The 27,654-nt window shown below is 45.2% G+C and overlaps 1 protein-coding gene across 5 annotated transcripts in view; it reads left to right on the forward strand.

Annotated features, from left to right (window-relative positions):
• The first annotated feature begins 277 nt into the window (after window positions 1–277).
• The window catches only part of CDK17 (cyclin dependent kinase 17), a 124,659-nt gene continuing 97,282 nt past the window's right edge, over window positions 278–27,654 (forward strand). For 4 of the 5 annotated variants that reach the window (XM_044280576.1, XM_044280575.1, XM_044280578.1 and 1 more), the window contains exon 1: window positions 278–647. The gene's annotated coding sequence lies outside the window, so the exon portion shown is untranslated. Of the gene's footprint in view, window positions 677–27,654 lie in introns of all 5 variants that reach the window. The other variant, XM_044280577.1, reaches the window with a different exon arrangement.

Consider the following 27,654-nt stretch of genomic DNA (forward strand, 5'->3'; position numbering starts at 1 on the left):
GATAGAAGGGGTTAAAAAACAACAACAACAACACACCCTGCACAATGCGTTTTTTGAAGTAGAAATGAATAGAGGTTTAAGGGGAGAAAACAGCAGGCAGCGGAGGTATAAAGTCCTAAATGTCCTGCGGGATGCCCTGACTGCCCGCTATCTCGCTACATAGATTTCTACAGGAATCTGCCCCTAGCGGCAATACCAGGCTGAACACAGCAGGGGGCGCTAGAACGCTAGTCTCTGCCTACTCCGCCTCGCTGTAGCGCCAGGCAGGGGGCGGAGCTGCTGTTGCTGGGCTCACAAAAAAATCGAGATCAAGCAGGATCCTGTCCGGGTAGTGTAATCCGCCGGATACGTCAGTCTTCTCGGCCAGGGAACCGGAGGGGCGTCTGACACGGCTCTTCCGCCCGTGCAGCAGGACTGTTGCTTTAGTCGGGAGGCGGAGGACTACACGTACTTAGCCCCTACCTGTGTGAGAATTAGCCCTGGGCTCGGGAGCCATGTTGCGTGCGGAGCCCGGTGATGTCCTGGGGTCATGACTTCACAACGACTGCACCCGTAGCGGACACCGCGGAGAGCCAGGAGGAGGGGCAGCAGCCGGGCACATAGGCAGGAAGACCACACGCAGATTCGGCTGTATCCGGCCTGAGGCGGTGAGTAGGAGCAGCACCACGTTCACACGGTGCGTTCTGGTGGGCAGGCCCTTACCTGCACAGGCTATGGGGGATGTGAGCAGAGACATAGTCCACTTGTCATGGCAGATGTGAGCCCAGCGCTGCTAACCACTGCGCCAGAATGTTTACAGCAACTGGGGGTAGTATTAGTATGGTAATTGTGGGTGCTGTGGTGACACCATGGACTTTAGTGGAGTTGTCAAAGTGCACTGACAATGTGCAACAACAAAAATGCTTAAAAGGTGCGGTTTAGGGTCCATTCACACGTCCGTATGTGTTTTGCGGATCCGCAAAACACAGACACCGGCAATTTGCATTTTGCACATCGCCAACACTTTCATAGAAAATGCCTTTTCTTGTCCGCAATTGCAGACAAGAATAGGACATGTTCTATTTTTTTGCGGATCTGTGGATGCGGACAGCACATTCCGACCCCATTGAAAATGAATGGGTCCACACCTGTTCGGCAAAATTGCGGAACGGATGTGGACCCATTTTGCAGACGTGTGAATGGACCCTTATTTGCAGAGTTTCGGCATGCTTTGTGCAGCTACCCTGAGCATAGGAATCACTATGATGTTGATAGGGGCTCCCCACTATAGTGACGTATCCCTGACAGCAACATGACCCATTGAAGTGAATGGACCTGTGTTCAGATTGCGGGATCGGGAGTCGAGCTATGCAGAGGAGATATCACAGGGGTACTAGTGCTATGCCCAGCAGTGAGAGCATTCAGTCATTAGGGCATATCCTAATGAAATAGCCATTTCCCTGTTCATTATCTCAGTGGTGGCATCCCTTTTAGATGATGGTGGCAATGCCATCCCCAGTATAGGGGTGCCAGTTTCGACAAAGCTACTTTACTCTTTAAAGGTCTCGTGCACACGACCCTATTTTCCATCCGGTGCACACCTATTTTTCGTGGATCCATTCCCAAAGTATAGGACATGTCCTGTTCTCCATGTTGTGGAAGAGAATAGTCCTTTCTATTGATGAGTGCACAGAAGGTATCCGTATTTTTGCTGACCGAAATACGGATGCGGCCGTGTGCATGAAGCCCTAATAAAAGTGAACATTGTGGTTTATTCCATATTACACACCTGGTACCACAAGGGTTTCCTTCTCACTAATGGCTATGGCATTATACCAGGTGACTCGGCCCGGTTGATGCGATGGCACTGGTACAGAATGAAGGATAATCCAAGCGGGAGTGACCGATTGGATCACCCTGAATCAGTGAGGAATGTACAGCTTGTCGTGTATCTGTCCTGGTCCTGGCACTGCCCCTGGCTGGACGGTATGTGTGGGTTATCTAAGCCCATCGCCCTATGCCTGGGTAAACCCTGAAGGAATACCCCGGTGACTCCTTCTCTATAGATGGCAGGGAAGCCTCAGCAGCACGGCAGGCATTATTCAGCCGCACGGATCTTCCTGCAGGGGGGATGGGAACGTCTTTGAAAGCAAACAATGTAAGGAATTGGGGAACAATGGTGATGAGCGGTTCTCTTCCATGTGATGTAATGCTTCTGTCACGTCTCGTACGAATGAAGTGCTGCTATATACTGGTACAGCAGTGGAAGGACTGGGTGACCGCTACACAGTCCTACAATCAGCTGTTCATAGACTGGTGCTTCCCAAATTCATTACTGCAGGCGGACCCCCTGGAAGATGCTTTTACGACCGGGGAACCCCTACTGCCTGTGACATATTAGCTGGATGTAGTGTCGGGCTGTCATCTGGCTCAGATACGTTCTCTGCGTAGCACAGCATCTTATCGGCAGGGTGAAATCAGTTTCCCTATATAAGTGACAGGTCTTGTGCCTCTGATCAGTTCCTGAGGACCCCATCACGTAGTCAAGTCTGTTAATGTGGACACGTTTATTAAAATCTATTGTAAATATCATTTTTTGTAATGTACAATATTTATTTTTTCTGTTTTACTTCTATGGAGGTTTGCATTTCATACCCTCGTACATGCTCCTCTCTGCTAGAGTCTGGCAATGTGTTATGCAAGGTTTTACCGGAGTGGGCACAGGTAAAATGGGAAAGGGGCAGCACATCCCGAGACCCCAAACTTGGGGCAGTCATCTAATGCAGGGATGCTCAACCTGCGGCCCTCCTGCTGTTGTAAAACTACAACTCCCACCATGCCCTGCTGTAGGCTGTCCAGGCATGCTGCGAGTTATAGTTTTGCAACAGCTGGAGGGCCGCAGGTTGGGCATCCCCGATCTAATGTATATAAGCGTTTCTCCGACTGCAGCTTTCTGGGGGAAAGAAGCATTGGGCATGTTAAATGTCAAACTGTCCCACCCTTTTGTTCTTAGAGGACATAGCCAAGCATGCACGTGTTCAGAATGGAGAGAAACTCAGCCACCAAAGGTCCCTAGCAGGGACTGTGTGTCAATGAAGAATGTACCTATGGGCTTCCTTCGAGTTCTTGTCCCTCACCTTTTGTTTCCCCTCAACTTTCTTCAGAGCTATTTGTTGCACTAGCCATTGTATTAAAGAGGTTATCTGATGAGAGAAAAAAAAATAAAAAATGAAAGTTAAAGGATGGAACTGAGCATGTGCGTCCACAGGAGATGGGCAAAGAAATTTGAAAATCAGCAGGTGGCGCTATACAGATTCATTTTAATGACGCGCAATAACCAAAGTATTCAGATCCAGCTGCTGGTTTGAAAATTGTTGAATATTTGTTGTGGGACTACCCCTTTAACTCCTGTTGGTGTTATTCCCACTTTGTGGTCCGTCTAGGCCAGACAATATACTATTAAAGATTTGATGGTTGCTGTGGAAAATAATTCTGGTTATTACAAGTATTATTCATGTCTATTGTCAGGATTGTCTCCACACAGGGATATAGCCCGATGCTAGAGTCTATTCTGGGAGTACTGTCCTTGGAGCTGTAGTAAGTGCTCTTCCGCATGTATCCAAAGTGGAAACTGATGTGCCTGTCTTAAATGTTTCCATGCTGTCCACGACTAGAGGTTGCTCCCCGGGGTATTGTGAGTCGCCCTCTGTCATGCCAGACTCGTATCATTTATTTTCTGTCCAACTAATGAGCCTTTCTTCTACCACTCTGGGTGACTGGGGCCAGAATACAGCTTCTTTCAGATGTGGCTTCCTTATCCTTAACTAGAGTTTTCAGTATTAAGCTGGCCGACATTAGCAATGTGCTAATGTCAGCTGCACCTAACTCTGCTGTTCTAATGATTATCCGTGCCCCCGTTACTGTACAATTCTTATTTTACAATATGTAAATGAGCCTCTAGGAGCAGGGGGGGCGTTGCTCCTGCACCTAGAGGCTCCCGTCTCCCACCTCAAGTCATGCCTTCCAAGTGTTGATTGACAGGGGCAGCCATCGTTCGCATCCTTTTGCCTGCCCTGTGGAAACCTTGTGCTGTTCAGTATTCTGCGCAGGCGTGGTGAGGGAAGGACGCTCTCAGGCTCCCAGCTTCCTCACCACGCCTGCGCAGAATACTGAACAACGCAAGATTTCCACAGGGCAGGCAGAAGGATGCGAACGATGCCTGGCCCTGTCAATCAACACTTGGAAGGCGTGACTTGAGGTGGGAGACGGGAGCCGATAGGTGCAGGAGCAACGCCCCCCCTGCTCCTAGAGGCTCATTTACATATTACAGTAACGGGGGCACGGATAATTATAAGAATAGCAGAGTTAGGTGCAGCTGACATTAGCACATCGCTAATGTCAGCCAGTTTAATACTGAAAATTCTAGTGACAGAAACCCTTTAATATGTGAGCTATAAGCTTTGTGGCAGTGTGGTAAAATTGTTTTACAGTCAGAAGATAAAGGCCCCTTTCCACTGCCCTAGTGCAGGAACGCTCGGTAGTGATGATCTGCCGGTGTAAAGGAGCCGCCGATTACATCTGGTAAGGCCTCATGCACACTGCCGTGTTTCACAGCCGTATGCGGGCCGTGGAACCGCGGCCTGGATCCCTCCTGAGAGCAGGAGCGCACGGCGTCACTGGTTGCTATGACGCCGTGCGCTCCCTGCTGCCGCCGCAATACAGTAATACACTGGTATGATCTATACCAGTGTATTACTGTACTGTGCCGGCAGCAGGGAGCGCACGGCGTCATAGCAACCAGTGACGCCGTGCGCTCCTGCTCTCAGGAGGGATCCAGGCCGCGGTTCCACGGCCCGCACACGGCTGTGAAACACGGCCGTGTGCATGGGGCCTAATATGATAGCTTGGTGGACACCTAAATCCTAGTTGGCCGGCAGTAGGTTGTGCCCGCACTCTGCTGCTGGCAAACAATGATTCTGTATGGGAGGAGTGATGGCATTAGTGATCACTCCTCCCCATACTATGGAGGAGATCACTGCGTGTAATTTAACAGTCTCCTGACAAATTTTCCCATCTAAAGGATGTTAGTGTTTGTGCTATTCGGAGATGGTTGCTAAAGTGTATGAGGCCTACAGCTAGTGGTCCATGTGACAGCCACCTCTCCTGGAGGACCGTGGCTCATCTGACCCCAATTTATGGCATCGTCAGTGACCCATGGTCAGTGGGAAAACGAGGATGTGTGATTAAACACATTAAAATCGATGGATGTGTGTGCTGTCCTTGGCGAACATGGACAGTTCACGTCTGTGATTCACTGAGGCCTCTTTCACATGAATCAGGGTCTGTTGTGTTCAGTGCTTCCGTTTTTTCCATCAGGATTGCATTTGTTCTACATCCGTTTTTCACATGCGCGAAGAAAGCTGAAGAATAACACACATCATCTACTAGCCACCATCTGTGAAAAAAAGGACTGCATCTGGGAGCCATGCATGTGCCTTGAGTTTATTTTTTTTTTATATTTTTTTTCACTGAACCATTACTTTAATGGACCTGCGTGAGAAACAGAATATACTGTAATTATGGAGGTTTTTTTCTCCTGAACCCTGGGTCGGGTCCAGTCCAGGTTCTGTCCATTCACAAACGGAACGCATCTGGATGGAAAACTAATGTGAAATGAGAAGCTTCCCATGCCGGTTTGTTAATGAGCCCTGATAAATCCACAGCCTATTCCAATTCAGTCACATCTTTATTTTCCTAATTTAAGGCCTCATGCACATGACCATATGTAATCTGCAAGATACGGATACCGGCTCTGTGCATGCCACATTTTCCTAACCACTTCCTATTCTTGTCACCAAAACAGACAAGCATAGAACATCTATAGTTTGGTTTTCGTGGACGCATAGACCTGAATGGGTCGACATGGACCCAAAATATGGTCGTGTGCATGAAAGCTAATTGAAAACAGGGAAAATAGTCCGCCCCCAGGTTTAGACCGTTAAGTAAATGTGGAGAATCTGGAGGGGAAAATGGAACACAAGCTGCCGAAAACCCGGTATCAAGAACGGATTGTGACAGAAGGGAAAGCGGATTAGAACTGATATTGTGATACGGCGGCCGGTGTCTGCTGCTCTCTAGCCAGATTTGTGGAGTAATGGAGGAGAGTCCACATTCCTCACATCCCTGCTAAGCCGTTACCACCTCAACTTGTAATATGCAGGAGGAAATCTGGAAGGAGTCGGCCTGATATAGCAAGAGACCACTCATTGTATAGTGGGCACCCTTGAAAGTGTCACAGCTAGTGACAAAGGTTGTCCTTCAGGCATGAGGAGGCACAGGGAGTTGAAGGGATGAGGGACTCTACATGGAGACCTGCGGGGCAGCAGCGTCATTTCCGCCCAGTCTCGACCATGTGGGTGGCCAACGTCTGCTGATCTTTTCTGGTACTCATGTGATATTACCACCAGCTGACACTACTTCTATCTCCTGTGGGTATGGCTAGATGTAGTCGCTGCGGGTTGCCGCGTGTCCATCATCCATATATTTTGTGGACTGGGGGTTTTGTTGAACAGTATTGGGGTTGGATAAAATCCATTCATTAACTCCCCGATTCTTTTATATCTTTAGGATAGCGGTGCCTAAGCCTGGGTTGCTATGGTTACCACATTCATTATGTCAGGGAGAAGCTAAAATGTAGCTTGCGATGTGTAGGTGTTAATAAAGTGACTCCCCCATCCCCTTCGCAGTGGGAATTCTGTGTAAATCTTTTATTACCTGCCTAATCTCCACATAAGGGGCAATTGATTCCTATGTCGTCAGCCGGGAAAATATTTGTTGTTGCATATGGCAGAAGTGGAGCTTGTCGTTTATGTGGTTTTAGAGTGCGTGTAGTTATTTAAGTAGTTTTTTACACGTCTGTTCACTTTTAACTCGTGGTATAGCAAGCTGGAGGCTTCTCTCTTGATTTCTCAGCAAGTGGTTTTGTGCTGAATTCTCTAGTTTGGGATATGCTGCTTCCTATGGCCATATAGATTTGCAAAAAGGGTTGTTGTATTTTTGTTTTTCAGGCAATCTATTTCACATTTTTGGATGGGTGAGGCTTATGTCTAGACATGTGCGATCAGTTTTTACAGTGAAACTTTCTTAGTGGCTTTCCTTTCCCCAGAACAGTATAAAAAAATGACTGAGGCCCATCGTATCCTTTCCCGCTAGTCGAGCGCTCCTCTTTGCAGAGGGCACTCGTGTTGTACATGAGCGTGGCCAATATGGCGTATTAAATTTGACAAAGCGTTGTGATTAATGGAGGCCTATGTGCACATATGTCCTATGTCCTTTCAGAGAAACGCAGGGCTATTTTGCTGGTGAACTTCCGATTCTTCTTATTCCCGCAAAAAAACAGTATACATGCTCTGGTGCAGAAGTGACCTAACGCAGGATTCATGGCTGATGTGCTTAGACATCGGATGGTTGAGAAGTCTGAGGAAATCTCTGACTGATTATTCCAGGCGCATGTCAGAAGAACAACCTGTACTCGTGGTCCATCATGGATATTGGTGACCACAACTATAGACAAGAGGGAGACAGCTGGGGAGAAGGAGACACAACATCATGTAGCAGGAAGGATAACAGGAGAACGCCCGCTTTTGAGCTGCAAGCTGTTTTACTGCTATTACATGATGGAGCTGGGGTTTGGTACTTGTTCACATGACTGGCTATCCTTTAATGTTGCATTCAGTGATGTGTGGCAACCAGAATAGTTTTTACTAGCCCATTCTGAGTGATCAATTCAGTTCGCCTTGCAGTCATGCTTTGCCTCTTGTATTAAAAGGCGCCTGTCAGCAGGATCAATCTTGTTAAATGAGGCATACTGTCTGCTAGGGTGGATCCTGCTGAGACTGAGCCAGATCCCAGCAATAGGGATCAGGTAAGGCTACTTTCACACTCACGTTTTGGGCGGATCCGTCATGGATCTGCAAAAACGGATCCATTACAATAATCCAACCGCATGCATCCATCATGAACGGATACAGTTGTATTATCTGTAGCCAAGATGGATCCGTCATGAACTCCATTGAAAGTCAATGGGAGACTGATTTTGTTTTCTATTGTGCCAGAGAAAACTGTGCACTTACATAGACTTGCATTGTGTGCCAGGACGGATCCGTTTTGCTCAGTTTCTGCTGCAAGCAGCGTTTTGGTTTCAGTCTCCAGAGCCGGAATAGAGACTGAACGGAGGCAAACTGATGCATTCTGAGCGGATCCTTTTCCATTCAGAATGCATTAGGGCAAAACTGGACTGCTTGTGAGAGCCCTGAACTGATCTTACAAACGGAAAGCCAGACCGTGAGTGTGAAAGTAGCCTAAGGATAATTACTACTGTAGTGTCTGCCCATGCTGAGAGTTCTTTAGAAAATAATTTACGATGGTCCTGAGCAGAATTGATGCAGATGTATTATTCTTGCTCTGTTTCACCGGGACTTGACTAATAAGACGACATGGGTACAGTTCCTAATTTCAACTTGACGCAAGAACGACTGACCTGGCGGACTCTTCATTGGTGCTGCCTTCTGCCCTGTTCTGCTTGTGTGCTAATAGTGGCCAGTGTTTAAATATTAATGTCTCCCAGAAATTTCAGGATGCGGACCCATTATATAACCCATTTCACTTAAGGCTCTCCCCTACAAAGCACCATCCTATATTGTCAGCATTTCATCTGCTCTGCACATTCACATGAACTCCTCTGACCTGCATGTTATGTCATTTTCTTGCTCTGCATTCTCTCTCCTTCTGGAATTCTGAAGTTCTTTCTCTGCTGTATGTTACAGTGGGATAGCAGACTGCAGAAAACGTGGCACTTCCGCACACCCGGCAATATCAACTGTAAATGGTGTGGGAATAGAGTTCCTTGTGTGTTCGTATCCTTCCCCTGCTGGTTAATCAAAATTGTTCAATGGTGACATTAAATAAAGTAAAAGATATACAGTATCATTTGTGGCAGTGCATGAAGTATTATCTACTTTGGGTTGTGACGCAGATGCAATAACTTGTGTACGTTTTGATAGTTCATTACCATAGTCCCAGGGTGAAATCGTGACCACAAACCTTCAGGTAACATCTGCAAATCGCTGTGTAAATGCAGTCAATTGGTTGTGTTGCCACACAAAACTTTGACATTGACTTGACGAAAAATCCACACAAGTAAATACACATAGCCAGGGCCGTCTTTAATATTGATTGGCTCCTGGGCAAGAATTTACTTGGGGGGGGCCCCCTGGATCCCGCTTTTCCACACCCAAGCATGTGGCCACTAGAGGTGTTCCTTGGTAGTAATGTAAATGCTGCCTTTTTTATTTTTTTCTGAAAAGGCAGTGTTTACATTAAAAAGCTTGCAGAGACATGCTATAGACACCAGAACTACTACGTTTAGCTGTTGTGGTTCTGGTGACTATAGTGTCCCTTAATATAGAAGGGGGGGGGGGGGGGAATAAATCTGCACAAAAGTATCAAATAAAATTGCTGTATCATTATTCTAAAAATTTAAAAAGCACAACTTTTGACACAAATATATAGTATTTTGCAGATTACCGGGGCTCGGCTCACCCTAGCGTTGCAGTGCCTCTGCTTGACGTCACAGCGTACGCAAAGGGCAGGGGAGGTCGGGAGGAGAAGCAAGCAAGTACCGTATTTAACGCCCCATAAGACACACCTAGGTTTTAGAGGGGGACAATAAGAAAAAAAAATGTTTCATTATACCTCAGGTCAGACCTCAGCGAACAGCCCCAATAAGATCCCCGATGTTAATAAGACCTCAGCTCGGACCCCAATATGAATTGCCCCCCAATCAGACCTGAGATACGAGCCCTATGCCTCTCATCAGCCCCCAGTAGCTTCTCAATCAGCCCCCAGAAGTGTCCATCAGCCTCATAAATATAGCATTTAAAAAACCACTTGCCTCTCCTCCAGCTGCCGACTGTGCTGTGAAGGCTGCGCACAGCGTGACGTCACAGAGTGCCTCACGCTGTGCACAGCCCTGCACAGCTGACAGCCGAGGACCAGGAAGCGGTGAGTACAAATAATTCACTGCTTCCTGGTCCTCCGGACAATGTCATTGAATTTGTGAGCAGTGGCAGGGCCCCCCAGGAGCGACTGGGCCCGGGGCAGCTGCCCTTTTTTGCCTTGCGTTAAAGACTGCCCTGTATGTAGCATGTTCTAGTCGAATTCAGGAATCCTATTTATTATTGAAGGGTGTGAAGCTACCCCTATATGTTATGGAGGTCCCTTTTTTTTATTATCGTTTCATATTTTCATTATTATTTTTTTGTTTTGTTTTCCTTTTTTGGCTCATTTTGTTATGCTATTTCTTAAATATTTATAAGCCAAGTTAAAATCTTAGCAGCTCTTTATATTGGATGCTACTCAGTGTAGGTAGGATAGGTAATCCCTATGTGATCAGTGGGGGTCTGACTCCCAGTACCTCGCCACTCAGCTGAAGAGGACACTGCTGCTGCAGCCTTCTGACAGCACACCAATCAGAGTGCTGTACATCTGTATGGGACCGAGCTGCCCCTAGGCCATGCCGTAGGAGGAGACCGCAGTGCTCTCCTGAACGCCATAGCTTCTTCAAACAGCTGATTGGCAGGGATACTGGGAGTCAGATCCTCACCAATCTGATATTGATGACCTATCTTGAGGCTCAGTCATTAATAGTTTACTCCCAGAAAAATCTAACATGTAGCAGTTGAGGTGTGGTTAACGCTTATTTTTTATTATTATTATCTGCAGAAACTACAACCACATCTGAATGTATTGCAGCTCGAATGTTTTTCTTACTGTGTATATATACTTGTTTGTAGTATATGTAGCTTGTTCATTACTTGTAGTTGAGAGCAGATAATGTGATCACCTATAAAGCATTGTTTTTGTCACAGATTCTTCCTAGAAAAGCATAGTCCCTTTAAAACCGCAGTGCCTGATATGTGACCCTCGATAGGCCTGGAAAGAGCTTACTGCTGTAATAAGCCTCCTTCGCATTAAGACATCCAGCAATCACTGTAGATGTGCGCAGATTGTACAGTACACGGCACTACCTGATGAATATGTGAACCCGGCGCTTACTCTTTCACAAGCGCCCAATCTTTTCTGTGTTTGACTCATCACTGGCTTTCAAAGTACAAATGCATTTCTGTGAGTGCGCATAACTGGTATGTCAAGAATGCCAGACTGCGGCTTGTTTGGACAGGCAGGTAGCATTAGGTGAAGGCAGAGTTCATCCTGCCCTTGTTTACGTGAGGAATGACCTCCTTCTGTAGAGGAATGTAATGTAAATGACCCACATTCGCATTACATATAAGGCCAAATGCTGGTGGTTGTCATATGGCCATTATCTAGGAGTCGGCAGACTGTAGGCTCATGGCCTATCCACTGACTGTCTGGTATTGCAGCTCCTCTCCATTCATGGGCTAAACTACAAAACCAAATAGCCCGTTGACAGAAACGGTGCGCATTCTGGAGGAATAGGAATATATATTTTTCCCTTGTCCTAGACAACCCCTTTAAAAGGATTTTCCGTCCTGTCTAGAGGATATGCCATAAAGGTCTGATTTGCTATAAAGCTTGGGGTCTGTGCCGCTCGCCTGAGCCAAGCTTAGTTACACTCTATCTCAGGGGTCTGCAACCTTTGACACTCCAGCTGTTGTGAAACTACAATTCCCAGCATGCTCCATTCATTTCTATGGGAGGTCTGAGCAGAGCAAGTCAGCATGCTGGGAGTTGTAGTTTCACAACAGCTGGAGTGCCTGAGATTGCCTACTCCTGCTCTTCCTATTGAAGTGCAATTACACCTGCGTTCTCTTCAACAAGCTGATCGGCCAGGGGTGCCTGGTGTCAGACCCCCGCCTATCTGATATTGATGGTCTGCCCTAAGGATAGGCCATCAATATAGGAAACGGCAAATCCCAGCTGAATGCATTGTGAGCCCGAGAGGTCATACAATGGAGTGTGTATACTTAGAGAGCCACTAAACCAGAAAGACAGGTTGTAGATAACCTTCTAGTGCAGGGATGGTCAACCTGCGGCTCTCCAGCAAACTGAGATTCCCACCAAGCCCTGCTGTAGGCAGTCTAGGCATGCTGGGGGTTGTAGTCTAGTGACTTGGACAGGATTGTCCATTTCTTCCTATGCACTGCATTTTACTAGGCAGTGAAACTTTTCATTTTTGGCATCTTATATATCTATATCTCATGGAGATTAGCTATTGATGGCATTTGCTGCACACTTGATTTTTGGACCTGATATGAAATGTCATTTCTATAAATTATTTGGCTCCTAATCACTGTCCATGCATTGTACGGTCTGAAAAATGTGCTCTAGAAGAGAAGATTGGGCAGACACAATCCCTCATTGTGCGGCGTCCTCTGTGGATTCCTTTTTCACACTGCTACTTTTCTTTTGCCTTGGCTGTGTCTTAGTCTGCCTTCTAGGGTTTCCTTTGGTTTTGTACGGCGGGCAAGCAGTGGTCCAGATTTCCATCTCCTGCAGGAACATTTCTAACAAGGTATCTTTATCATGAGCTGTCAGATTGCTGCCAGACTTCAGCAGAGATGTTTACCCTTCTTGCCTGGCACTGTGCGAGCCTGACCAGTACAAGAATGCGGGCCAACATGTGTAACGCCATGCGAAGGACAGCACCTTAATTCTTCCTGGAAACAAGGCTCTACTCTGTGCAGCTACATAGAAGGATGTTATGTGTGCTCAGGCTTGGGATCGTACAGAATAACCTACTGGACAGTAATGCAGCAGTTCCTGTTGTCATGCAAATGTTAGTAAGAAAGTCAAATATTTAACTAGCTGACATAATGGTAATTACTCCTGGTCCATATTTCATGGTATTCAACATGGGAGGTTGTGGATTGTTTTCCTGAATGCATCTGATGATCTCGTCTCGCCCTCTTTAGCATATGTCCAGCATATGTTACCAGTGATCCTCAGAAGATACGGCAGAAAACTGGTGTACAAAAGTCACAAAAAGTCCATCGCCTCTTTTTTACAAAAAAAAAGAGGGTGGCAGGAGATTGAGGCCTCTACACCCCAACTCTGCTCCCTTGCTGATGTAAAATCTGGCACACGGACCTCCCGAGGATGCACAAAAATTTATAGTTATGGTAGATCGCACACCAGCAAGCTTTCATATAAACCCTGTCGTCATAGATGCAAAGTCTTTTCTGCTTAGGCTTCATGTACACAACTGTTTATTTTTTTTATTTTTAGTTTTTTTTGGTCCACATCAATTTTTTACAGATGTGATGTGGACCCATTCATTTCAATGAGGCCGCAAAAAATGTGGACAGCACACCACGTGCTTTCCACATCTATCTGTCCGTTCCACTGTCCCACAAAAAAATGGAATGTGTCCTATTTGTGTCCGTTTTGCAGACAAGGATAGAGGATAGTTGTGGTGGAAAAATATGGCATAAGATGGCCCCAACCATGGGGAAATTCACATGCAGACGTCCAGGATCCATGTTTTGTGGACAGCAAAACACATACAGTCGTGTGCATAAAGCCTTATGCCCAATTCAGACAAACATATGGCCTCCGTGCCAGTGTTGCAGACCGTGATCCGCAACATACGGCGAAAGATGGGATAGGTCCTGTCTTTTGCTGTATAATGTGGATTGTGGACCCATTCAAGTCAATGGGAACGCATGGCCTGTGCCCATGTATTGTGGAACCGATGTTTGCGGTCCACAACACGGCCACAGAGTACATACATTTGTCTGAATGGGGCCATAGTCTAATTTCTGCCATGTACTGACTGTTTGAGCATGTGAGGCCCGGAGCCGTAGGAGTGTTACAGCGAGGGTTATGTGGCTATCCACTGCATTTCTGCTTGGCATGATGTCATTGTTTTGGCGTAGAAAGGGTGTCTACACTGGAGAAACTAACCTTTCTCCCTCTGAGTCATACTGACCTGCACATAGTGTTATCTGTGATAGGGCTAGTAGCCTACAAGGTAGGGCAGGAAAAACTTGAACAACCTTCACAGTTTCATGAAAATAACTGAGGTTTGTAAATGTCCCAAGCACCAAAATATTGAGTTCTGTAAAGTCAAATGAGTTTTATTGAAGGCATTCTAGAGGAAGTCCGAGCACACAAGATAGCAGGGGTTGGTGTTGGTACAACTTCCTAACCAGTGACAGGATGGTGAACACGTCTGAGTCAGATTTCCAGGTGTGGTAGACCAGAAGAGACATGTAAGTTGGGGATGACTGCAGTGCTTCCTGTTACTTGACTGTCTGGTCCTGGTGTCATGTCAGGGAATTTAGACTTCACAACTTCACGATCAGGGCTTCACAACGATGGTCATTGTCATTGTGTCCGTTTTTTTTTGTTTTTTGTTTTGTTTTCTCTCCATGTGTCATTTGTATTTCGTGGACACTGCTAGACTGAACATTGATTTCCAGAGCATCTCCTCTACGTGAAAATCATGGACCAAACATGGATGGCATCTGTGTTGTGTATGTGATTTTCATGGACCCCATAGACTATTGTGTGGGAGGCATCTGTAATCACAGACAACATAGGGCATACGTCCGTGTATAACCTCAGACGTATGGTCCATGAAAAGCCACTGATGTGTGAACACACATGTTAAGGTCAATGGATACATGTGTTATCCATGGAGACCAAGGACCTCATACATCCATGATTCACCGTGTGAATACAGTTGATGCGTTTGCACAGGCAATTAGCCCAGTTCCTTAATCCCTGAGTCAAGCTGTCTTATTGTTTGACAGCCTAAGAATTGAGATGTTTCTCATACCACCAGCACTTTTGTTAGGGAAACTTTGCTTTTCTCACGTCCATTCTTGTTTCTCATAGTATTTTGATGTTCCTAGTGCCATGACGTTACCCAATCCTTTTCTGAAGGGTTTTCTCTCCGAGTCTAGCTCATTACGCTATGAAGACACTTGGAAATTGCAGCAGTTGTTTCATTGGATAAGAATTTTACCCACTTTGCCTTCTTCACACCCACAAACATGGAAAGATCGTCAAGCACGCTTCTGTTCGCTTCTCCAGTATGAAACCCTATGTCTTGTCTTCCAGCAAAGAAAATGTGTTTGCTACTTAGATCCGAGCCAGTAACAATGCCTGTTTCATGTTGTACTAGTCATAAATAGTTAATATAGCATATTCATTTCTGGCAGCTGGTCCTGGCATCGCTTCAAAGAACGCGCAAGGTTTGCTCATCTCCTGCTTTTGTCTCTTCTGTTCCTCAATATATGTAGCGGGCATCTGGGTTCAAATGCAAGTACTATGGAAGGTAATGGTGTAAAAACAGGGCTGAAAACAGTCCTAGATACTTATGGCTGTGGGCTGTGCGTTAGGTGATGGAGAAGCTAAGGCTAAAAGTACATTGAGCCCTCTTTCAGACATCTGATGGAGCATACATGGGTGGAGTACGTGTGGTCAGTTTTTTTTATGCAGACTTTCATTTGAATGAACCTTACGGGAAAAATAGACAAAGCTAGACCATGCTGGGATTTTCTCTGCACGGTGCAGAAAATCACTGATGTGAAGATGCCCTTTCAATAGAATGGGTCAGTGGTCTCTCCAGGTGCTGTCCGTTCCAAACTCGGAAATATTGTCTGTTCGAAACCGGCCTTACAGCAGATCCCAGAAACACAAACGTTCACTGTCCGTGCTTGGACACTCCCCCGATAGTAAGCCGATCACATGGTGTCACCCTCTGGGGGTACACAGCCATCGGCTGTATTATATGGTGGTATCTGGCAGCTCTTCCTCAGGAAAAATGAAGCGTTCTCGTTTGTGTAATGCATGGACAGGTGTTATTTGTAACCACTCACCCTCTGGCTGAGAAATGAGACCCCCACTATTAATTCAGATTTCCCTATTAGCTTTTTTATAAACTGGACAACCCCTTAGAGGACCGGGTGATTTTTTATTTATTTTCTTCCTTTTTTGGCGTTTTCGTTTTTCACTACCCGTCTTCCCTTTTTTTTTTTCTTTTTTTTTTTTTTTCTGTTCACATAGCCTTATGAGAACTTATTTTTGTGTGGGAGAAGTTGTACTTTCTAATGGCACCAATTACAGTTACATACAATGTAGTGAGAAACGCCTTTTGGGGCCTGTCCCACAAAAAACTCTATTTTCAAATCGGCAACTGGATCTGAATTCCTTTGCTTGTAATAAAAAAAAATGAGTATAGCCACTGAGTTATTCAGTACACTGGATCTGTATAGCGCCACCTGCTGTTTGTTCTTTTATGTATTTCTCTCCCCACCTCAGTAACAACACTGAGGTGGTCGCACATGCCCAGTTATATTCTTCAACTGCAACTCTCTGTATCCAGGGGCGGACTAGGAACTTAAAGGGAACCTGTCACCGGGATTTTGTGTATAGAGCTGAGGACATGGGCTGCTAGATGGCCGCTAGCACATCCGCAATACCCAGTCCCCATAGCTCTGCGTGCTTTTATTGTGTAAAAAAAACGATTTGATACATATGCAAATTAACCTGAGATGAGTCCTGTATGTGAGATGAGTCAGAGACACCATAAAAGCACCCAGAGCTATGGGGACTGGATATTGCGGATGTGCTAGCGGCCATCTAGCAACCCATGGCCTCAGCTCTATACACAAAATCCCGGTGACAGGTTCCCTTTAAGGTAATCCTGAAAAAAATACTAAACGTGGCCCCACTTTGTAGTCTGGTCCAAATTGATGGAAGGCAGGGCCAGCAATTCCTTATTGTAGCACATTATTCCACCCCAACAGAGCCAAATACCACAGTCCAGCACAAAATGCATCCCCACCGGGAAATTTCACTGTAAAGGTTTATGGCCAATGTGCCCCTGTCCGTATCTACTGTTAGAAACTGTGACATAGGTCTGCAGCAGAAAGGACATACCCTATGAGCTACTAGCCTTAATTAAATCTAGCAGAGAAATTGGAGCAATGAATGTGGAGATCTCTGGATCCATGTGGGGTACAGAGCTGGTTCTAGCTTTGTTAGGCTAGTTTCACACTAGCGTTTGTCGGTCCGCTCGTGAGCTCCGTTTGAAGGAGCTCACGAGCGGACCCGAACGCCTCTGTCCAGCCCTGATGCAGTCTGAATGGAGCGGATACGCTCAGACTGCATCAGTCTGGCGGCGTTCAGCCTCCTCTCCGCTCGCCTCCGCACGGACAGGCGGACAGCTGAACGCTGCTTGCAGCGTTCAGCTGTCCGCCTGGCCGTGCGGAGGCGAGCGGATCCGTTCAGACTTACAATGTAAGTCAATGGGAACGGATCCGCTTGAAGAGGTCACCATATGGCTCAATCTTCAAGCGGATCCGTCCCCCATTGACTTTACATTGAAAGTCTGAACGGATCCGCTCAGGCATCTTGCGCACTTAGAAAATTTTCTAAGTTATTAATGCAGACGGATCCGTACTGAACGGATCCGTACTGAACGGAGCCATCCGTACTGAACGGATCCGATCAAGCGCTAGTGTGAAAGTAGCCTTAGAAAGCGATTGTCATGTACTATATTTCTGATTTCCATATTTTTTGGTTTTACATTAGTAATGGGATAATAAGTATATGCTGCATTGTACTTGTTTTTTTTTTTTTTTTTTTTTTTTCTTCTTTACCATGAACGTGAATTTCCCCTGTGAAGAAGCAGTGGACATTTGTGTGTATTCTTAATATTTATTAATATTTGCTTTCACATTAATATTTGCTTTCACATACATATATTCAATCCAGGTTAGTCTACAAACACACGGACTATGAGTAAACACCGGACAGTGCTCTCATTCACCAGACGCTTTTGCCTATTTTAATTTTAGTATTTTTCAGCAGAGAAACCTCAGTGGCTAAATCTTGCCTCATGCTTCACACAGTATTATGCCAGGCATGTTTTTGTTGCTGTTTGCCATAGCAATACTTCTGGGGACATAACCTGTAACTGCTTCTTAGCACACATGTATTGTGTTGTGGGATTTTTTTTTGGGGGGGGGGGGAAATATTCAGTTTTTTTCGTTCTTATATTTACATCAGTCATGAGATTTTCTTGAAACGGGGCCATACAGCATTTGTTGAAGGTGCTTTTTTTTTATTTATTTTTTCAGCTGTGCTAGCAAACACATGAAAGGGATTTGATGAGCAATGCCTGCAAATGAATACTGTGGTTTCTCATACATACTGTAGTTTAAAATGTCTTCTGACTGGGGCGCTATAAATGCCTTTCATTACATTTAAAAATGCGTGAGTCCTCTCTATTAGTGTTGAGCGAACTTGTGTTTTAAGTTCTGCATCCAAAGTTCGGGTTATCGAAGAATCCCGTTATGGATTCCAAATTCCGTTATGGTCCGTGGTAGCGGAATCCATAACTGGATCCTTCGATAACCCGAACTTTGGACGCAGAACTTAAAACACAAGTTCACTCAACACTACTTTATATATGTAAAAATACAAGAAAAAGAACTGGATCGCACATCCTTAACGCTATGCTTTTATCTTAACTGCTTCTCGGCATAATTAACATCGCTTCTCAGCGCACCTTCGCTCTATATATTATGACTGAACAGTCAGTTGGGAGCCAAGAACATGCACGCTGCAGAGAACTTTAATTCCCTGCAGTTACCCTTAGGGTACATGCAAATATTGCAGAAAATCCACATAAAATCCGCACAAATAAAACACGCATAAATTTGAGGATTTTCTACAGATATCCCCCTTCCATTGAAAAGGGTGAAATGCAAAACAAAAAAAAAAAAAAAATATTCTAAATCCGCACTACAGTTTCCGCACCTGAGGGGAAAAAAAAAAAAGCTAAGTGTACATGAGATTTGTCTAATCTTGTACACTGTTCTGGTTCTGTGTTACGTTGTAGGTTTTCTGCGCTTAATCCACACTGTGTGCAGGCACCCTTAGGCTACTTTTACACCCGCGTTTGGTGCAGATCCGTCATGGATCTGCATAAACTCATCTGTTTAGATAATACAACTGTCTGCATCTGTCTTAAACACCATTGAAAGTCAATAGAGGACAGATCCGTTTTCTATTGTGCCAGATTGTGTCAGTGAAAACGGATCCGTCCCCATTGACTTACATTGTGTGCCAGGATGGAACAGTTTTGCTCAGTTTCGTCAGATGGACACAAAAACGCTGCAGGCAGTGTTTTCATGTCCATCTCCAAAGCGGAACGGAGGCAAACTGATGCATTCTGAGCGGACCCTTTTCCATTCAGAATGCATTAGGGCCAAACTGATCCGTTTTGGACCGCTTGTCTAGAGCCCTGAACGGATCTCGCAAACGGAAACCAAAATGCCTGTGTGAAAGTAGTCTGTCTTTTAGTGGTGGGCTACTATTTATGGCCCATGGACTGGACAATCTATAGCCTAAGGACCGGCCAAACTAAATTCCAGAGCTTCTAAGCATAGGTTTAATTCCTGCAGGCAAGATCAATTTTGAAAATGCTAAAATATTTGGGAGTTTTGGATAATCTGCTACCTCCAAATTGGGGGTATGCTGTAAATTTGCTCAGTGAAGGCTACTTGTAAGTGTGGCATCAGGCACACGGCCGTGTCCGTATTTCTGTCTGCAAAAAGAATCCGCAAAATACGGAAAAGCTTTTGTGCAATCCTTTTTCCCACTCCCATCTGCAAATAAAGATCTGCGCTGAGATTTGCAGACTGGACAACAAGCAAAAAGGGAGCACCTCCTAGAAATGAGTACGGCCATGTACATGAATCCTTAGGGTATATTGTGCATTCTCAGTTACTTCAAGCTGCACTCCTTAAAGAATTGATGTACTCTGCACCTAAACATTTGAGAAAATACTATTTATTCCATTCACCCCCCCCCCCCCATCACTTTTTCACTGTTTTAGGGTATAACAACCCTCAATTGTCTGAGCAGAATGAGACCCGATGGCTGTATCCCCTCACTGAAGACCCCTGGTTGGGGGCCCGAAAGGCGCTCCTTTCTGAGGGAGGCAGAAGCAGTGTAGCCAAGTATCACTGGCATTCCTATGTGATGTCCATGGGTTACCAAGGCAACCGCTGTGCCTGAGCACCCTGCATTCTTCATGCTTATGTCTTGTCACATCCAGTTCTTCATAGCCAGATTGGAACTCGCATTGGAATGGCGATAGTGTCAGTCAGTAGACAATCCCTTGTTCACTTCAAATCTATTGAGTTCCTTTTGAAAAATATGGAAATGGCTATTGATGCCTACTGTTGTGTGATCTTTTATTTAATAACGGACTGCACAGGGTTTGTATCTGTGTGTGTGTATATTACAATGTATGTACTGTAACTGAACTCCAAGAGCCCCCTGAAAATTCACTGTAAGGCCGCTTTCATACAGTCGGCGTCAGTCATAACCAGGTGCAGGTCAGAAACACAGAACAGGTGCAGATCTTTCCATTCTACCTTAACCCTGTGTAGGCTTCTCTACAGGTTTTAGCTCACAAGCACGGACCGCGTGAAAGCTGCCTTAGGCTACTTTCACACTAGCGTTCAAGCGGATCCGTTCTGAACGGATCCGCTCATATTAATGCAGACGGTGGCTCCGTTCAGAATGGATCCGTCTGCATTATAACTTAGAAAAATTTTCTAAGTGTGGAAGTAGCCTGAGCGGATCCGTTCAGACTTTACATTGAAAGTCAATGGGGGACGGATCCGCTTGAAGATTGAGCCATATGGTGTCATCTTCAAGCGGATCCGTCCCCATTTACTTCCACTATAAGTCGGAACTGATCCGCTCGCCTCCGCACGGCCAGGCGGACACCCGAACGCTGCTTGCAGCATTCAGGTGTCCGCTCACTGAGCGGAGGCTGAGCGCTGGCAGACGGATGCATTCTCAGTGGATCCGCCTCCACTGAGAATGCATTAGGGCCAGACGGCTGCGTTCAGGGCCGCTTGTGAGCCCCTTCAAACGGAGCTCACAAGCGGACACCTGAACGCAGGTGTGAAAGGAGCCTAAGGCCCCATTTACACGACCCATTCATTTCAATGGGGCGGCAAAAAATGCTGACAGATGTCTGCGTCCGTATGTCCGTTCCACAACCCCGGAAAAAAGAGAACATGTCCTATAATTGTCCATTTTGTAGACAAGAATAGGCATTGTTGCCACTTAACACATACGGTCATGTGAATGCACCCTTGGTGTGAAGCTTTAACAGTCTGTCACTTGTGTATATTGAAACTAGCTGGGGTGGCAGAATACAGCATGGCACCTCTGTACTATGGATGGGAAGAGTAAGCTGGAAAGAAAGAACACCTGTAGTCTGCTGTGGCGTGGAGCCATAATATGCTGCAATGAGGACCTGTGCAAGAGATATATATTCAGTGCATCAAGTCCCGTCAGGACAAAATGGGGAAACCTTTCCTAATGGTTATGGGGTCCGTAGGCTCCGTTCTGCTCAGTTATGTGCCAATCCGTCCTTTCCTATAATGGAACAGAAAGGAGAACGCAGATGTGAAATCGGCCTAAGGGCTCTTTCACACGAGCGGATGCCGTGCGGGTAATCCGCTGCGTTTAAGACAGCCAAGCCCCGTTCTGGACAGCAGAGACACGGAGCAGTAACATGACGATAATGCTCTGTGCCTCTCTGTGATCTTTTTACTACAAAATCGCGGTGACAACTTTATCTCACTGTGATTTTGTAGTAAAAAGATCACAGAAAGGCACAGAGCATTATCAGTCATGTTACTGCTCTGTGTCTCTGCTGTCAGGAACGGGGTTTGGCTCTTTCACGCAGCGGATCCCATGCACGGCATCCGCTTGTGTGAAACAGCCCTAAGGGTGCTGCGTCCAATGTTGGGTTTCATGCACACGACCCCATTTCTCACCTGTGAGTGGTCTGAATTTTTTTACAGGTAGCACACTCATTTCTATGGGGTTATACACATTAGTGTATTTGCTGATCTGAGTGGCTATTCTGCAGATTATAGAACATGTCCTATACTTGTCCATATTGTGGAAGAGAATAGTCCTTTCTATTGATGAGTGAGAAAATGTCAAACGCACTCAGGAGGTGTCCGTATTTTGCGGTTCTCTTGTTTGTGGACTGAAATACAGACATGGCCGTGTGCATGAAGCCTGCAAAAGTTCTTGGGGAGGTTTAGACATTGTGAATTCATTACAAATGTGGTTTTCAGACCCATAGCCTACCATATTTCGGAGATGAGCAACCTGCTGTGGAACTACAACACACATAGAAGTGAATGGTGGATTCCTGGAGATGAGTAGTTTCAGAACAGCTGGAGTGGTGGAGGTTGCTGATCCCTGACGTATTTGTGCAGATTATCTTCTGCTTTTGACTTGAATGGAATTTTTTTTTTTTGCAATATTCTTTTAGATTTTGTAATGGAAATCCACAGGCAGCCCCTTGTAAATCGCGTAACGTAAGAGATGAAGTCGCATGCAAGTTGTCATAAAGCTGTTACATACCATTCTCATAGACGGCCCCAGAACTGGCTGAATAGGATGCATTAGCAACTGGACTGAAGAAAATCTGGACTTTATTGTGCAGGTTGCTTCCATCTGCACATATGGCAGTGCTTTCTGAATGTCTGAGTTAGGGTTCATGCACACAAACGTATTTTGTTCCGTGTCCGTTTCATTTTGCGACCTGTACGCGGAACCATTCACTTTAATGATACATTCATGAAAAAAATTGAACCTGTCCTAATTATTGTCCGCATTACAGACAAGGATAGGACTGTTCCATTAGTGGCCAACTTTTTTGTTCCGCGGAATGCACACAGCCAGTATCCGTATATGGCGGATCCTCAATTGTAACGGTCGTGTGCATGAGCCCTTAGTGACGAGACTGAGAAGCAAAGCTGTGGAGTCGGCAAGCCAAAGTTGTGACTCCGACTCCTTTATAAATGGCCAGTAATAACAAGTTTCCTATAGTACAATGGTACTGTAAGGCTGCTTTCACACTAGCGTTAGTATTTTCTGGTATTCAGAACAGTCATAGGGTCTCAATACCGGATAAAAAGCTCACGTTTTGTCCCCATTCATTGTCAATGGGGACAAAACGTAACTGAACAGAACGCTCCAAAATGCATTCCGTTCCATTCTTATACCGGAGAGCAAACCGCAGCATGCTGCTTTTTTTCTTCATCATGGGATGTGGAGCAAAACGGCATGACCCACAATGCAAGTCAATGGGGATGGATCTGTTTTCTCTGACACAATAGAAAACTGATCCGTCTCCCATTGACTTTAAATGGTGTTTTTTTTCAGATCCGTCTTGGCCATGTTAAAGATAATACTACCGGATCCGTTCATAACGGATGCAGATGGTTGTATTATCAGTAACGGAAGTGTTTTTGCTGAACCCTGCCGGATCCAGCAAAATATCTAGTGTTAAAGTAGCCTGAGTAATCAGACTACTAAGGTGGAACTTTTTACCATGTTTATTGGAATCCAATTCCTGTAAGTAAATGCACAATACCCTATGCATTTGATAACTGAAGAACTGGCTTTCTATCACCGCTAGAACACCCTGCTTATCACTGGTTTTGATAAATAGAGACCTTTAGATTGAAATATTAATAAAATATAGTTAATAAATGAAACCCTAGAATATTAAAGAGGTTGTCAGGGCTTTTAATATTGATGTCCTTAGGATAGGTCATCAGTATCAGATTGGAGGGGTCCGACACCAGGCACCCCCACCGATCAGCTGTAAGAGGAGACTATGCGTGCAGTGCACACATACTGTCTCTCTTCCTGATCACCGCTGCTGTCTATGGTAAAACAGCAGACGGGAAGAGAAGGGAGACGGCATGTGTGCACTGCACGCACAGTCTCCTCTTACAGCTGATCGGTGGGGGTGCCTGGTGTCGGACCCCCTAAAATCTGATATTTAAAGGGGTTCTGCACTTTGTTTAAACTGATGATCTATCCTCTGGATAGATCATCAGCATCTGATCGGTGGGGGCCCGAGACCCCCGCCAATCAGCTGTTTGAGAAGGCAGCGGCGCTGCTGGAGCACTGCTGCCTTCTCAAACAGCTGATCAGCGGGGGTGTCAGACCCCCGCCGATCAGATGCTGATTATCTATGCAGATGATAGATCATCAGTTTAAACAAAGTGCAGAACCCCTTTAATAACTGATAATATTTTTAGAAGCTGGAGTTTGTGCGTTAATTCCGCCCCCGGCTCCACAGCCCTGCTGAACAGTAAGGTTTGTACTTAGAAGTTACTCCTGTTTTAATCATTTGATTGAAAAGTAGTCATTTGTATTTGACGGATTTTCTTGAAATATCCAGGAAACGGTGGCCATATTTGTGCACACTTTCCTACGTGGTTTGTGCTTTAAATGCCAGCCTTCCTACTTCTGTATATGTCTTATAGCTTATCTCTCGCAAATTACATATGTGGTAATATTTCTGTAATTTTCCATGGTACTTTTCTTAAAGAAAGCACAGAATACAAAAAACTTGGACTCTGGAATACAAAGAAATCCACCCACACCCCTGCATGAAGCATAGTCCAGGTGAGTCATTCTCAACGCTATAGAAAGAGATTGCAAGACCGAACAGAATGGAAATGCCATTTCCTAATAGGAAGTGCACAAAACTGAGTGTTCCGATTAGAGCCTATTAGCCTCTGATAACTTGGTGTCCCATCAGTGCGATTTTCCCCTAAAATAATAACAAATCACCTGTAGTCTAAGGTATTGAATTCTGAGAAGGCTGGATGCCAGCCAGAGCTGCCACAGAGCTTGTCGCAGCATTTGTCTGACTCATTCTTTGTTTTTCGGTGTGTTCACACCCCCCCCCCCCCCTCCTGAAAATGCTAGCTCCAAACGTTACGTGTTGGACAATAATAAAATACGAAGCAACCTAAAAACATAGGCTCTGATTTTATCAAGACTGGCATGCGCTACGTCTGTCTTGATCTCCCTGCACCGCTGGAGGATGCATTTCATTTATGACGCGGAGCACGTCTCATCATACATTAAATGCATCCTCCATGGGCCAGAAAACTGGCATAAATGATAAATGTACCACCCACGCTGTGCCCTTGCCACGCCCTCTCCCTTTTCAGAAAATGGCAAGTGCGGCATTAAAATATAAATTTCAGTTTGGTCACAATGGCGTTTAAAAAGTCTCCAACCTGGGATTTGTTTCTCCGACTTTCTTTTGGGCCAGAAAACTGGCATGGGGGGGAGGATAACTCTTCCTCATAGTGTTTTTAATTAATTTTTCCCAAATTGTAGCTTTTTTTTTTTTTTTCTTTTGTGGACTTCTCCTTGGGGGAGCAGTTGGGGAGCTCTGGGAGGGAGCTAGAAAAAAGCCACTCCTTAGTATTATGACTTGACTTCAGTAGTGCACAGATAGGATGAATGAATTGTCTTGGAGCTTAGACACGATACTGAAGTAGAAACCAGTCAAGTTGTGGTTTATATTCTACCCTTCAATCTGATTTGTTATGGGTGGTTGTCCCACTTTTGGCCAGTAATAGTTACATATTCTGTTCTAGCACCATGCTTACGGCAGTACTGTGTGCACAGCCTGCATGATCTTTGGAGTGTGACGCAGTAGGTGAATTCTGTAGGAAATCGGACATTTATAGGTACAAAAGGGCAACACGGAGTGCCGAGTGTGCGCAATTACCACTTCATCCAGCTCTGAGGAGCTACAGATCTATGTGTATATGGAAGTGGAACTGTATGATTGTTTCCATCCTCCGTTCTTAATGGAGCAGTGATGAAGATGCTGGACAGTAATTAGTACCTTTATGTGAAATACATGAATCGTTGTATATAGTTCCCAACCAGTGCTTCTGCCTCCAAAGATTACCACCTACAAAGAAAATAATAAATGCCATATGTTTATTGACTGTACAGTTGGCGAAACCTTGCGGATGCCCACTATTTATCTGACATTGAAGTTGACGTTAGAATGCTAGTTAAAAGCAGATAATGGCACGTAATTTTTTTTTTTTTTCTTTAATTTTCTGATTTATGGAATTCTTATTTTATTCCCTGAACATGATTTCTGGGGGCTATCATCTTGCCTGACCTGCTGTTAACAGCATTTACAGATATGCTATGAGAGCATTTTCTGAGCATGAGGTCAGGAGGCAGAGAGAAGCGGTCACATCATCTTTTGTGAATGGTGGATCCTGTGATATCTATCTGCAGGATTATTATTATTATTATTATTAACATAAAAACATGATTTTTGTGATGACACATTCCCTTTTAATGTAGTCATACACACTCTCTATAGCTGTTTTTTGGCCAACAGTTCTCTCTCCAGACTCCCCCATACACACAACCATTAGGGAGCAAGTAATTAGAACAGAAGTGGCCGGGGAATCTGTGAGGTATCAGTTTTTATTTTTTTATTTTATGTCATTCCGACCCTTTAAAAAAAAAATATATATATACTGTCCTCCTTAGCGCTTGTCGTGCCATGGTCACGCTGACCTTTTAAATCTCTAGGGTTTTGAATGTCACAGTAAGTCATTTTCCATCACTTTGACATGTACTTTAGGACAATTATGTAACAGTAAGCAGCGAAACACCACAGGCAAGAATAAGATCGAGATCAGTAGACTGTCCTAGTTCAGAGGCCCTGAGGGCAATAACCTTTGTGAATATTTGGATGCCCACATCTGCATGGAGGGCTAATGTAATCCTGAATTTTGGGGGGAAAAATACAACTTGTTTCCCACAAAATTAGTAATTCTAATGAAGGTTATCAATGCCAAGTATTCTTCCGGACATCCAACATTTGCTTTGGCAAGATATAACTAAAGGATGGCAATGCTTAATAAATAACTGAACAGTCCAGCTCTCTCCTGGTTGCTCAGTTTTACGTTGGTCTCCCAATTGGTTTATATTTTTTTATACTGGCTGGGCTATTTCCGTAGAGCCCATAGAAGTGAATGGGAGCGGTGGCCGGTCATGTGCGGTGCGCTTCCATTCACTTCTATGGGGAGCCGGCTTGGTGGTGGCCGGATGGGAGTCCTCCAGCCGCCACCTTGCAGGGCTTTGTTCTTGATATAGGTGGGCTCCTGGGGGCTATGCTCCTCCTGCTAAGCCCCACCCCTTTTCTTGCCACTTTAGAAAATGTATTTCAAGCCACAAAAGTGGTGAAAAGGGCTTAATAAATCTTCCACAGTAATTAGCCATTTCATCATGTTAATTAATGGACTGGTCCCTATGCTTGCAGCTAGTTAAAGGAGTGGTCTTGCCTTCCCTCTTTCAGCTTCTTACTAGCCAGATTTTCTTATTTTCTGCCTCTTCAGTGGGTGGAAACCTTGTGTGTAAGCGACAGACCAGGCAAGTAGCACTCTGATGACATTATTCACTTGCCTGACTGTGCGTGCTCCCGATGCTGCAGATAGTTATTCATTAGCGTTACTTGAGCCGTCCCAATGAAAGATGAGATATACTGCAGAGTGGTGGCCCGATTGGGAGTTGCCTTGCATGTTGCAAATGTGCAGACTCTTGCTATCGCGGCCTCAAGAGTGGGCAGAGAAGAGGATTGCACTGCTAGATTAGAGCAGTGGCCATAAACCCTGTCAACAAGCAATAAACTAAGAGGGCAAAAGGAGCCCAAACAGGAAAAGCTGGCACTTCAGGACAAAAAAGAATGTAATGGGTAAGTGCCGCCTTCTGTTTTTCTGCAGGACG

This window comes from Bufo gargarizans, chromosome 2, assembly GCF_014858855.1.
Source record: "Bufo gargarizans isolate SCDJY-AF-19 chromosome 2, ASM1485885v1, whole genome shotgun sequence".
NCBI lineage: Eukaryota > Metazoa > Chordata > Amphibia > Anura > Bufonidae > Bufo > Bufo gargarizans.